This window comes from Plecotus auritus (assembly GCF_963455305.1).
Source record: "Plecotus auritus genome assembly, chromosome: 9".
Lineage (NCBI taxonomy): Eukaryota > Metazoa > Chordata > Mammalia > Chiroptera > Vespertilionidae > Plecotus > Plecotus auritus.
This window is the reverse complement of record NC_137783.1, coordinates 81,896,533-81,907,425: the sequence shown is the minus strand read 5'-3', so window position 1 is coordinate 81,907,425 and position 10,893 is coordinate 81,896,533.

The window sequence follows — 10,893 nt, the reverse complement described above, 5'->3', positions numbered from 1 at the left end:
CAAAACTAGGAAAACAAGAACCTCACCCCCAGGGTAAGCTGTCCTCCCCTAGCACATCACTGGTCATGTGATTTAGACCCCTGACCTTTTCCTCCCTAAAGATAACATCTAAGCCTCAGTTATATTTCAGCTCCAGGCCCAGAAAAGCAGCAAAACCAGGCAAGTGACACCCTGGCTGCCTCAGGACCAGCTGCATTGACTAATGACTCCCTGCCCTGGCACTGACCAATCAATGGAGACCACGACCCTGAAAGAGCACACCTGGAAAGCTGATGAATAGTCCATTAAGAGCCTCCCCTAAGACCTCCCCTAGGATTTCCACCTGAAAGAAAGAGAGAAATGTGTTCAGGACAGAGAACCCAGTGTACACTCTCCCTCCAAGGAGCACACCCATGATATTCCCCCACAGGCACATTTCCCCCAACCTCTAAGGGACCCTATGAGACTTTCAACTGGGGCAGCAATGAGCAGTAGCAGCTGCTCTGGGCTAACCTCCTGAACCTGTCCCCAAGGCCCCCTTTTCTCTGTATAGCCCTTCCCTTTGAATATCCCTACCTCCCATCCCCTTTTCCTTAAATAAATTCAATTTTTCTTTACTCACCATCTGAGATGGCTATTTAGCCTGCCCTTGTACCACCAACTTTAACATTTCAGTGGGTATACAGATAAAAAAATTAAAGATTATTTTTTAAAAGGTTTACTATCCATAAGAATATTTAATGTTATTTTCTTTTAAGAACCTGAAATTTGTACTTGATTTTATGAAACATTATGCTTTTTCAGTTTTATTGAAATACTAGAGGCCCGGAGCATGAAAATTCATGCACTGGAGGAGGGACCCTTAGCCCAGACTGCCCCCTCTCATGTCCAGGAGCCCTCAGGGGTGGGAGGCAACCTGGCAATCAGGTGAAGGTGACACCCCATCACACCTCTGCTGCTGCCACTGCTGGCAGCGCAAGCCTCAGCCAGCCCTGGTTACCTGAGCCTCGGGCAGCCCTGGGCAACTGGGGGACTGAGGGGACTGGGCAACTCCAGAGGCAGGCGCCCCGGCAGGGCTGAGGGGACTGGGCGCCACCATCTTGTGGCTATGGGCACCACCATCTTTGAGGGCTGAGCAGTCAATTAGCATATTCCCTCCTTATTGGCTGTGGGCGCTGCCATCTTTGCGACAGTGTGAGGGTCAATTAGCATATCCCCTCTTTATTAGATAGGACAATCTACACTAATAAAAGAGAAACATGCAAATTGACCATCCCTCTGCTATGCCCACCAGTATGCAAATTAACACAACAAAGATGGTGGTTAATTTGCATATGCACACGCAGAACGAAGACTGAAGACAGCGTAGAAGGAAGCCAAGCACTGCAGAAGGGAGAGAAGCAAGTAGGGCAGTGGAGATGGGAGTGAAGCCCGCATCAGCAGGCTTCACTCGCTTCTCTGCTTTGCTCCGGCAGCAGGAAGCCCTATTCTTGCAGGATCAGGCCCAAGGAAGCCCTATTCTTGCAGGAATCTTCCTGCAATGGGCCTCTAGTTGATATATAACACTTTATAAGTTTAAGGTATAAAACAAAATAACATGACTTACATATATTGCAATAAATTTAGTTAACATCCATTATCTCATACAGATTAAAAAAATGGTTTCCCTCTTGTGATGAAAACTTTTAGGAAATGTATTAATAAAATAAATGCTGCCCTGGCCGATGTGACTCAGTTGGTTGGGTATCATCCTGTGCACCAAGAGGTTCCGGTTCAATTCCAGGTCAAGGGTACATGCCGGGGTTACGGGCCCAATCCCTGGAGGGGCCATGCAGGGGCCGCGTATTGATGTGCTCTTGCATTGATGTTTCTCCCTCTCTCCCTCTCTTCCTCTCTTTCTCTTTCTATCTTTCCCTTCCTTTCACTCTAAAAATCAATAAACTATATAAAAAAAATAAAATAGTCCTAGCCAGTTTGGCTCAGTGGATAAGAGTATCAGCCCATGGACTAAAGGGTTCCGGGTTCAATTTCTGTCAAAGGCAGGTACCTTGGTTGCAGACTTGATCCCCGGCCACAGTCAGGATGCATGCAGGAGGCAACCAATCCATGTGTCTCTTTCACATCCATGTTTCTCTCTGTGTGTCTCTCTTCCTTCCTTTCACTCTCTCTAAAAAAAAAAATCAATGGAAAAATATCCTCAAGTCTGAGGATTAACAAAAAATAATCTATAATAATAAAAGCATAATATGCTAGACTGGACAGCTGAACAAACTTCTGGATGTCCTTCTGGACGTAGCCGGGGCTGTGAGGGCCAAGGCAAGCCATCGAGGCTGCGAGGGCTGAGGCAAGCTGCCAAGGCTGCAAGGGCCGATCCCCTTTCAGGAATTTCGTGCATTGGGCCTCTAGTAATAAAATAAAATAATAAATACTAGTATTAATTTTCCCTCTAAGCTTTCTTTCCCAACCATCCTTTCCAGATTATGCTGTCATGGTAGTCTAGAGTTAACTCAGAAGCACGTCTAGAGATGTTTTGGAGGTACATAGTGGATACTGATATAATTGTCTATCCAGGAAATGCTTTTTTCTTTTCTCTGGGAACTCAGTTCCCTGACTGACCGCCCCACCACCACAAAATCAATGTTCGTACATGAACCTAAGAGTCTGAGCACAGTTGGTGGGTTTAGGAATGAGTGCTTGACTCAGGCTGGACCAATGAGCAGTTGTGGGGTTTTTCGGAAGTTTTTGTTTGTTTGTTTGTTTTTATCTTTATTGTTGAGAGTATTACAGATATCCCTCTTTTTTTCCCCCATTACACCCCTCTACCCAGTTCCTGCCCTGCCCCAGGCCTTTGCCGGCCTATTGTCTGTGTTCATAGGTAATGCATATCCTATCTAATGAAAGAGTAATATGCAAATTGACCATCACTCCAACACAAGATGGCTGCCCCCATGTGGTCAAAGATGGCTGCCTCCATGTGGACACAAGATGGCCGCCAAAGATGGCCAGCAGGGGAGGGGCCGTTGGGAGGGACCAGGCCTGCAAGGGAGGGCAGTTGGGGGCGATCAAGCCTGCAGGGGAGGGCAGTTGCGGGGGGACCCAGGCCTGCAGGGGAGGGCAGTTGGGGGGAACCAGGCCTGCAGGGGAGGGCAGTTGGGGGGAACCAGGCCTGCAGGGGAGGGCAGTTAAGGGCAATCAGGCTGGCAGGGGAGGGCAGTTAGGGGCAAACATGCTGGCAGGGGAGTGGTTAGGGGGTGATCAGGCTGGCAGGCAGAAGCGGTTAGGGGCAATCAGGAAGGCAGGCAGGCGAGCAATTGGGAGCCAGCAGTCCTGGATTGTGAGAGGGATGTCCGGCTGGGATCGGGCCAAAACGGACAGTCAGACATCCCTCGAGGGGTCCCAAATTGGAGAGGGTGCAGGCTGGGCTGAGGGACACACCCCCTGCCGTGCACGAATTTCATGCACCAGCCTCTAATATGCATATAAGACCTTTGTTTAATTTCTTCCTGCCCCCTTACTCCCTTCCCTCTGAGAATAGTCAGTCTGTTTCATTTCCATGCCTCTGATTCTATTTTATTCACCAGTTTACTCTGATCATTAGATTTCTTATTCATTTATTTTGATATTTAGATTAAATTGTTGATAGATATGTATTTGCTGCCATTTTGTTACTCATAGTTCTTATCTTCTTCTTCTTCTTCTTCTTCTTCTTACTCTTCTTAAAGAATATCCTTCAAAATTTCATATAATACTTGTTTGATGGTGATGAATTCCTTTAACTTTTTCTTGTCTCTGAAGCTCTTTATCTGACCTTCAATTCTAAATGATATCTTTTCTGGGTAGAGTAATCTTGGTTGTAGGTCCTTGCTATTCATCACTTTGGATATTTCTTGCCACTCCCTTCTGGCCTGCATAGTTTCTGTTGAGAAATCAGCTGACAGTCATATGGGTGCTCCCTTGTAGGTAACTAACTGCTTTTCTCTTGCTGCTTTTAAGATTCTTTCTTTGTCTTTAGTCCTTGGCATTTTAATTATGATGTGTCTTGGTGTGGTCCTCTTTGGGTTCCTCTTGTTTGGGACTCTCTGTCTTTTTGGACTTATAAGTCTACTTCTTTAACCAGGTAGGGGAAATTTTCTGTCATTATTTTTTTAAATGGGTTTTCAAAATCTTGTTCTTTCTCTTCTTCTGGCACCCTCATAATTCGGATGTTGGTATGCTTGAAGTTGTCCCAGAGGCTCCTTACACTATCTTCATATTTTTGGATTCCTTTTTCTTTTTGCTCTTCTGGTTGGTGTTTTTTTGTTTTTTGTTTTTTGTTGTCGTTTTTTCTTCCTCACATTTCAAATAGTTGATTTGATTCTACGAATCCACCATTCTACTGTTGAATCCCTGTAAATTATTCTTTATTTCAGTCAGTGTATGCTTAATTTCTAACTGGTCTTTTTCCATTTTTTTCTGGCATTCTCATTAAGATCCTTGAAAGTCTTACTAAATCCCATGGAGGTTTCTAGAAAATTCTTGAGTAACCTTATAACTGTGGTTTTGAACTCTATATCCAATAGTTTGCGTTCTTCCATTTCTTCCATTTGTGACATGTTTCTTTGTCTCCCCATTTTGGCTGATTCCCTGTGTTTGTTTCTATGTATTGGGTAGAGCTACTACATCTCCTTGAGTTGGTAGAGTGGCCTTGTGTAGTAGATGTCCTATAGGACCGAGGGGTTTAGCCTCTCCAGTCACCTGAGCTGGGAGCTCTAGGTGCACCCCTGTGCAGAAGACACCCCTATGGAGCAGGACTTGCTTCAGTGGGGATTTGGTGCTCACTGAGTTTGCCCCTTGAGTGTATCACTTATGGGTGTGTAGAGTTGTAATCTGATACAGTCTGATACTGACCACTGGGTACTGTGGCTCTTGAGTCTCCAGGGAGGTGCAAAGTCAGCCACTGCCTGAGGCTACCCAGCAGGAGTTACAGAGATCTGCAAATTCTTCCTATTTGTATCGGGTTTGGAAGTGCCCAGGCAAGACCCAGCTGTGAAGCAAGGCAGGCTGGTGCTGGTGTCATGTCTTGACCTTTCATTGATAGGTTCAGCTGCATATTGTTAGAGAGATTTTAGCAAAGTCTGAAGCCTGAGCAAAGACAAGCCATTCATATGCAAAAGCCACTGAACACAGCTTGGGTGGAGTTGTAGATTGGATGGGAAGGGTCTCAGGGAATCACCAGGATGAAGCAAACAGAAATAACTGCCAGTCAGCCCTGTGACCAGGGAGGTCCCAGCATAGGAACAATGATCCCTGTGAGCACTTCCATCTGGGAGAAAGCCATCCTCAAGTCCCCGCCCCAATGCAGATAATCCAGTTCCTCCTTGTATGTGTCTGTGTCACCCAGAGCCTCACTTTGGCACTGGTGCTCAGAGGAAGCAGAACCTTGTAAGTTCAGTTCATGTGCCGGTTCTTTAAGAGGAACCTCTGGGTCTCCAGCAACATCTGTGTCACTGAGCCCCAATCTGCACTGGTTTTTACAGCCTGTAGTTATGGGGACTTCTTTTATCAGCTCTGGGAGCCTGGTCTGGGGGTCTGGTGTGGAGCTGGGACCCCTTACTCCTCCGGGCAGCCTCCACAGAGATGATCTTCCTCCCAATTAAAAAAGCAGCACACAAGGGTGCCAGTCCAGCCTGTTCCACACATCTGTCCCTCCTACCAGTGTCAGTGTGCTTTCTTCTTTAGTACTTCTCTAGTTGTAGGACTTCCATTCAGCCAGCTTTCCGTGGTTCTGGATGATAGTTGTTCTATATTTTAGTTGTAATTTTGATGTGGTTGTGGAAGGCAGTGTACAGGCATTTTATGCCACCATCTTGGTTCTTCCAGCAATTGTGTTTTAAGAGGAATTATACCTATACTATGAGATTCTGAATGCAATATTTAAACCAATTGTCTAGCAATTAAAATTCACTCTAGGAACTATAATAAATAGAGGTTTATAGCCCCAGTGTCTTACAAAATACATGACAAATTGTGTGCTGAATAAATATTATTGAAATAATTAAATGTTTATGCATTTGGTGGGATCTAAGCTTGCCTAAGCCCATGTAAGTTTTTTTAAATTAATTAATGATATTGAAAATGAGACAGTTCTCTAATGTCAAAAGAGGAATTTATCATGAGAAACAGAGCTATCCCTAAAACCAAGGGTGGAGATGCCACTTATGAACTGTACCAAGCCTATATGGTGCACTATGTAGAAAACTCTCTTAAGTTTTCTCCTCCATTTCATCTACAAGGCAAAAAAAAATGGTAACGTTTACATTGCCTCTATTTAAGAGATGTCAAGTACAAATTGAAATCCCTAACTCTGATTTTTAAACTCCCAAAGAAAAGATTCTGATTAGTCCAGCATGAGGCGGGTTCTAAACTATGGGCCAATCAACTGTGGCCATCCATAGGTTAAGGTGATGTCTTATAAAGCCTCATTGTTAACTGTGGATTGTGGATAAAGAAAGAGAGAGAGAGAGAGAGAGAGAGAGAGAGAGAAGCAGTTACTAGAAAGGGGTAGAAATGCTATGATGTGTGTGGACAATCAATAGCTGTGAAGTTTACATAGCTTTAATGTGACGATTCCAGGCACCAGTGTGATACAGACCATAATTCTATGTGTCTGAGATTGGAGCTCAATATAGAGATGAATGTCAAAGGGAATAGAAACTTCTTGAAGTGTATCATTTACTTTAAGATTATTTTTCCCCCATTGATTTTTAGAAAGAGTGGAAGGGAGGAGAAGAGAGAAAGAGAGAGAGAGAGAGAGAGAAACATTGATGTGAGAAAAACACATTGATTGGTTGCCTTCTGCCCAGTAGGGGCTGCGGATGGAGCCTGCAACTGAGGTACATGCCCTTGACTGGTATCGAACCCGAGACCCTTCATACCAATGCTCTAACCCAGCCGTGGGCAAACTACGGGCCGTGGGCCGGATCCGGCCCATTTGGCTGTTCTATCCGGCCCGCGGAGCCGAAAGAGCGGAGGGTTCTCTTGCTCTCCCCTCCACTCCTTTACTTTGAATTTATATTAGTTCACACAAACACTCCATCCATGCTTTTGTTCTGGCCCTCCGGTCCAGTTTAAGAACTCATTGTGGCCCTCGAGTCAAAAAGTTTGCCCACCCCTGCTCTAACCACTGGAGCAAAACTGGGTAGAGCATGACTTTTCTATTGCCAGGAAAGTCCTTCTCCTGCTCTTTCCACAACATGATTTTCATGTTTAAGCCTGGGCGTGATCTCTTTCAGAAAGCCTCTCTGAATTACACCAAGATTAGGTTAACTGCCCTTCATATGATGCACTAATATTGGGAGAGGCAGTTTGCCATGGGCCCTGAACATCTCTGAATGTTTTTGATGGGTATGCCAAGAATGAAAGTCCTGCCCAACCAGTGTGGCTCAGTGGTTGAGCGTCAACCTATGAACCAGGAGGTCACGGTTCAATTCTTGGTCAGGGCATATACATGGGTTGCAAGCTTGATCCCCAGTGTAGGGTTTGCAGGATGCAGTCGATCAATGATTCTCTCTCATCATTGATGTTTCTATCTCTCCCTTCCTCTCTGAAATCATTAAAATTATATATATATACATATATATATATATATATGTATATATGTATATATGTATGTATATATATATATATATATATATATATATATATATATATTATCAAGAATGTCCTTGACCACTCTTTACCCCTGCCATTTGTCATGTGTTTGCAGCAAGCCACCTTGAAGGAGGATAACATCTCCTTACTTACGCAGAGCAGGCTTAATTCACCTTACTCTAAAAGCAGTAATCCCCTAAATTCCATGTGCTTCTCTTGCAATGCAAGCATCCTTGATAGGCCTTTTGCATTGTCCCCACTGGATCTGGTGGGTTTGGGGGGGTGGGGGTAATATAAGTTTTCTAGAGCTGCTATAACAAAATACCATAGACTACAGACTGGGTGGCTTAAACAACAGAATTTATTTTCTCACAGTTCTGGAGGCTGAAATCCAAGATCAAGTCGTCTACAGGTTTGGTTTCTTCTGAGGCCTCTCTCCTTGGGTTGCAGATGGCTGCCTTCTCACTGCATCCTCTCATGGTCTTTTGTCTATGCCCAAACTCTCCTGATGTCTGTGTGCCCAAATTTCCTCTTCTTATAAGGACACCAGTTAGATGAGATTAGGGCCTGCCCCAATGCCTATTTTAAATTAATCGTCTCTTTGAAGGCCCTATCTTCAAATACAGTTAAATTCTGAGGCTCAGGAGTTAGTGCTTCAACATATGAATTTTGGGAGGAAAACCAAGATGGCGGCATAGGTAAACACCTAAATTGCTGCCTCGCATGACAATTTCAAAACTACAACTAAAAGACAAAACGTTTATCACCCAGAACCACGGGAAAGCTGGCTGAGTGGAAGTTCTACAACTAGAAGGAAAGAGAAAAGAGCATTGAGACAAGTGCTGAAAAGCTGAGGTACAGAGGCGCGCGAATCGGGCTGGCAGCGGGCAACTGGGTGAACTGCTTTTTTCAACCCAAAGGGAGACAAGCTCTGAACTCCAGTTTCTGGGGAGACGCTGGGGACTCAAACTCCTACGAGGAGAAGCTGGACTGTCTGCCATCGGGTTGGAAAGTGAGGGTGGCTTTCTTGCAGAGGTGCACGCAGCAATCATTGTTTACTGCACTGGGGCGCGGGGTGCAGGGACTTGGAAATGTGGAGACACAGAGACGGCTGACTGGCAGCCATTGCTGTTTGCCACGCCCTAGCCTAGAGACTCCCTGAGACCCCGCCCCACACAATCTACAAACCCACCCAAGCTCCATGCAGCAGCTTTTGCATATAAATGGCCTGCCCAATCGCGGCTTAACCAAACAAACTGCAGCTCTGGTCAGACAGCTCCAAAACCTCCAAACCCCAAGCAAAGAAGAGAAAACTGTAGTTCTCCCTGTACCTCCTGCTGGGTGGCCTCAGACAGTAGCTGACCTGCACGCCATTGGAGATCCAGAAGCCAGTGTTCCTAGTGGTCAGTGTGAGACACCAGATTTCAACTCCTCACATCCATAAGTGACACATTCAAGAGGCAGACTCAGTGAGCACCAAAGCCCCACTGAAGCAAGTCCTGCCCCATAAGTGTGTCTCCAGTACAACAGTTCTTTCATTATAGACACAGCAGGTCCTCACAGCCAATTGGCCTGGAGGTCAGTTCCTCCCAGTGTACCAACAGCAATCAAGGCTTAACTACACCAAGACTTTGCACTCAGCCCACAAAGGGGTGCACCAAGAGTCTCCACCTCAGGTGATCGGGGAGGCTGAACCACTGGGCCCCATAGGTCACCTACCACAGAAAACCACTCCATCAACACAGGGAAGCAACAAAATGCGGAGACAAAGAAACATGTCACGAATGAAAGAAATGGAGGAGAGCAAACTACTGGACATAAAGTTCAAAACCACATTTATAAGGTTACTCAAGAATCTTCTAAAAACTGCTGAGAAACGTGATGAGACCTCCAAGGAGCTTAGTGAGACCTTCAAGGACCTTAATGAGAATGCCAAAAAAAAAAAAAAAAAAAAAAATGGAAAAGGACCAGTCAGAAATTAAGCATACACTGTCTGAAATAAAGAATGTACAGAAATTCAACTGTAGATCAAAGGACCCCAAGAATCAAACCAAAGATTGAAATATGAGGAAACAAAAAACACCCAACCAGAAAAACAAAAAGAAAAAATAATCCAAAAATATGAAGATAGTGTAAGGAGCCTCTGGGACAATTTCAAGCGTACCAACATCCAAATTATTGGGGTGCCAGAAGAAGAGAGAGTGCAAAATATTGAAAACCTATTAGAAGAAATAATGACAGAAAACTTTCCCTAGCTGGTGAAAGAAATAGACTTACAAGTCCAGGAAGCACAGAGAACCCCAAACAAGAGAAATCCAAAAAGGACCACACCAAGACACATCATAATTAAAATGCAAAGGGCAAAAGACAAAGAGAGAATCTTGAAAGCAGCAAGAGAAAAACAGTTAGTTACCTACAAGGGAGCACCCATACGACCTGTCAGCTGATTTCTCGGCAGAAACTATGCAGGCCAGAAGGGAGTGGCAAGAAATATTCAAAGTGATGAACAGCAAGAACCTACAACCAAGATTACTCTACCCAGCAAAGCTATCATTCAGAATTGAACATCAGATAAAGAGCTTCACAGACAAGAAAAAGCTAAAGGAGTTCATCACCACCAAACCAGGATTATATGAAATGCTGAAGGGTATTCTTTAAGAAGAGGAAGAAGAAGAAAAAGGTAAAGATAAAAATTATGAACAACAAAATGACGACAAATACATACCTACCAACAAGTGAATCTAAAAATCAAGTGAGTGGAAAATCTGATGAACCGAATGGACTGATGAATATAATAGAATCAGTGGACTGACAATTCTCAGGGGGAAGGGGTGTGAGGGGTGTGGGAAGAGATTGGACAAAAATCTTACACCTATGGATGCAGACAGTGGCGGGGGGGTAAGGGCATGGGGTAGGGTGGGGAATCAGGTGGAGGGAAGCTATGGGGGGGAAAAAAGAGGAACACCTGTAATAATCTGAACAATAAAGATTTATTTAAAAACAAAAAACAAAACATGAATTTTGGAGGAATACAGTTCAGCCCATAACAGGGATCATGGGGATCCAGCACAAACCACCATGAAGCTCTCACTACTGCTTTTGCAGTGAGTAATGAAATTCTCTGTCTCTGACCCAGGAGTCTGTGTCTTTTGACAGTATCCATGAAATAATAAAGACTAACTTGTTAGCTTGAAGATAGGCTAAAATCCCAGACCCCACGCAATTCCTGACACCCATGTTTTAGCACCCATTACACTATTTACACTGCCTCTCTTTCTTGTCCAC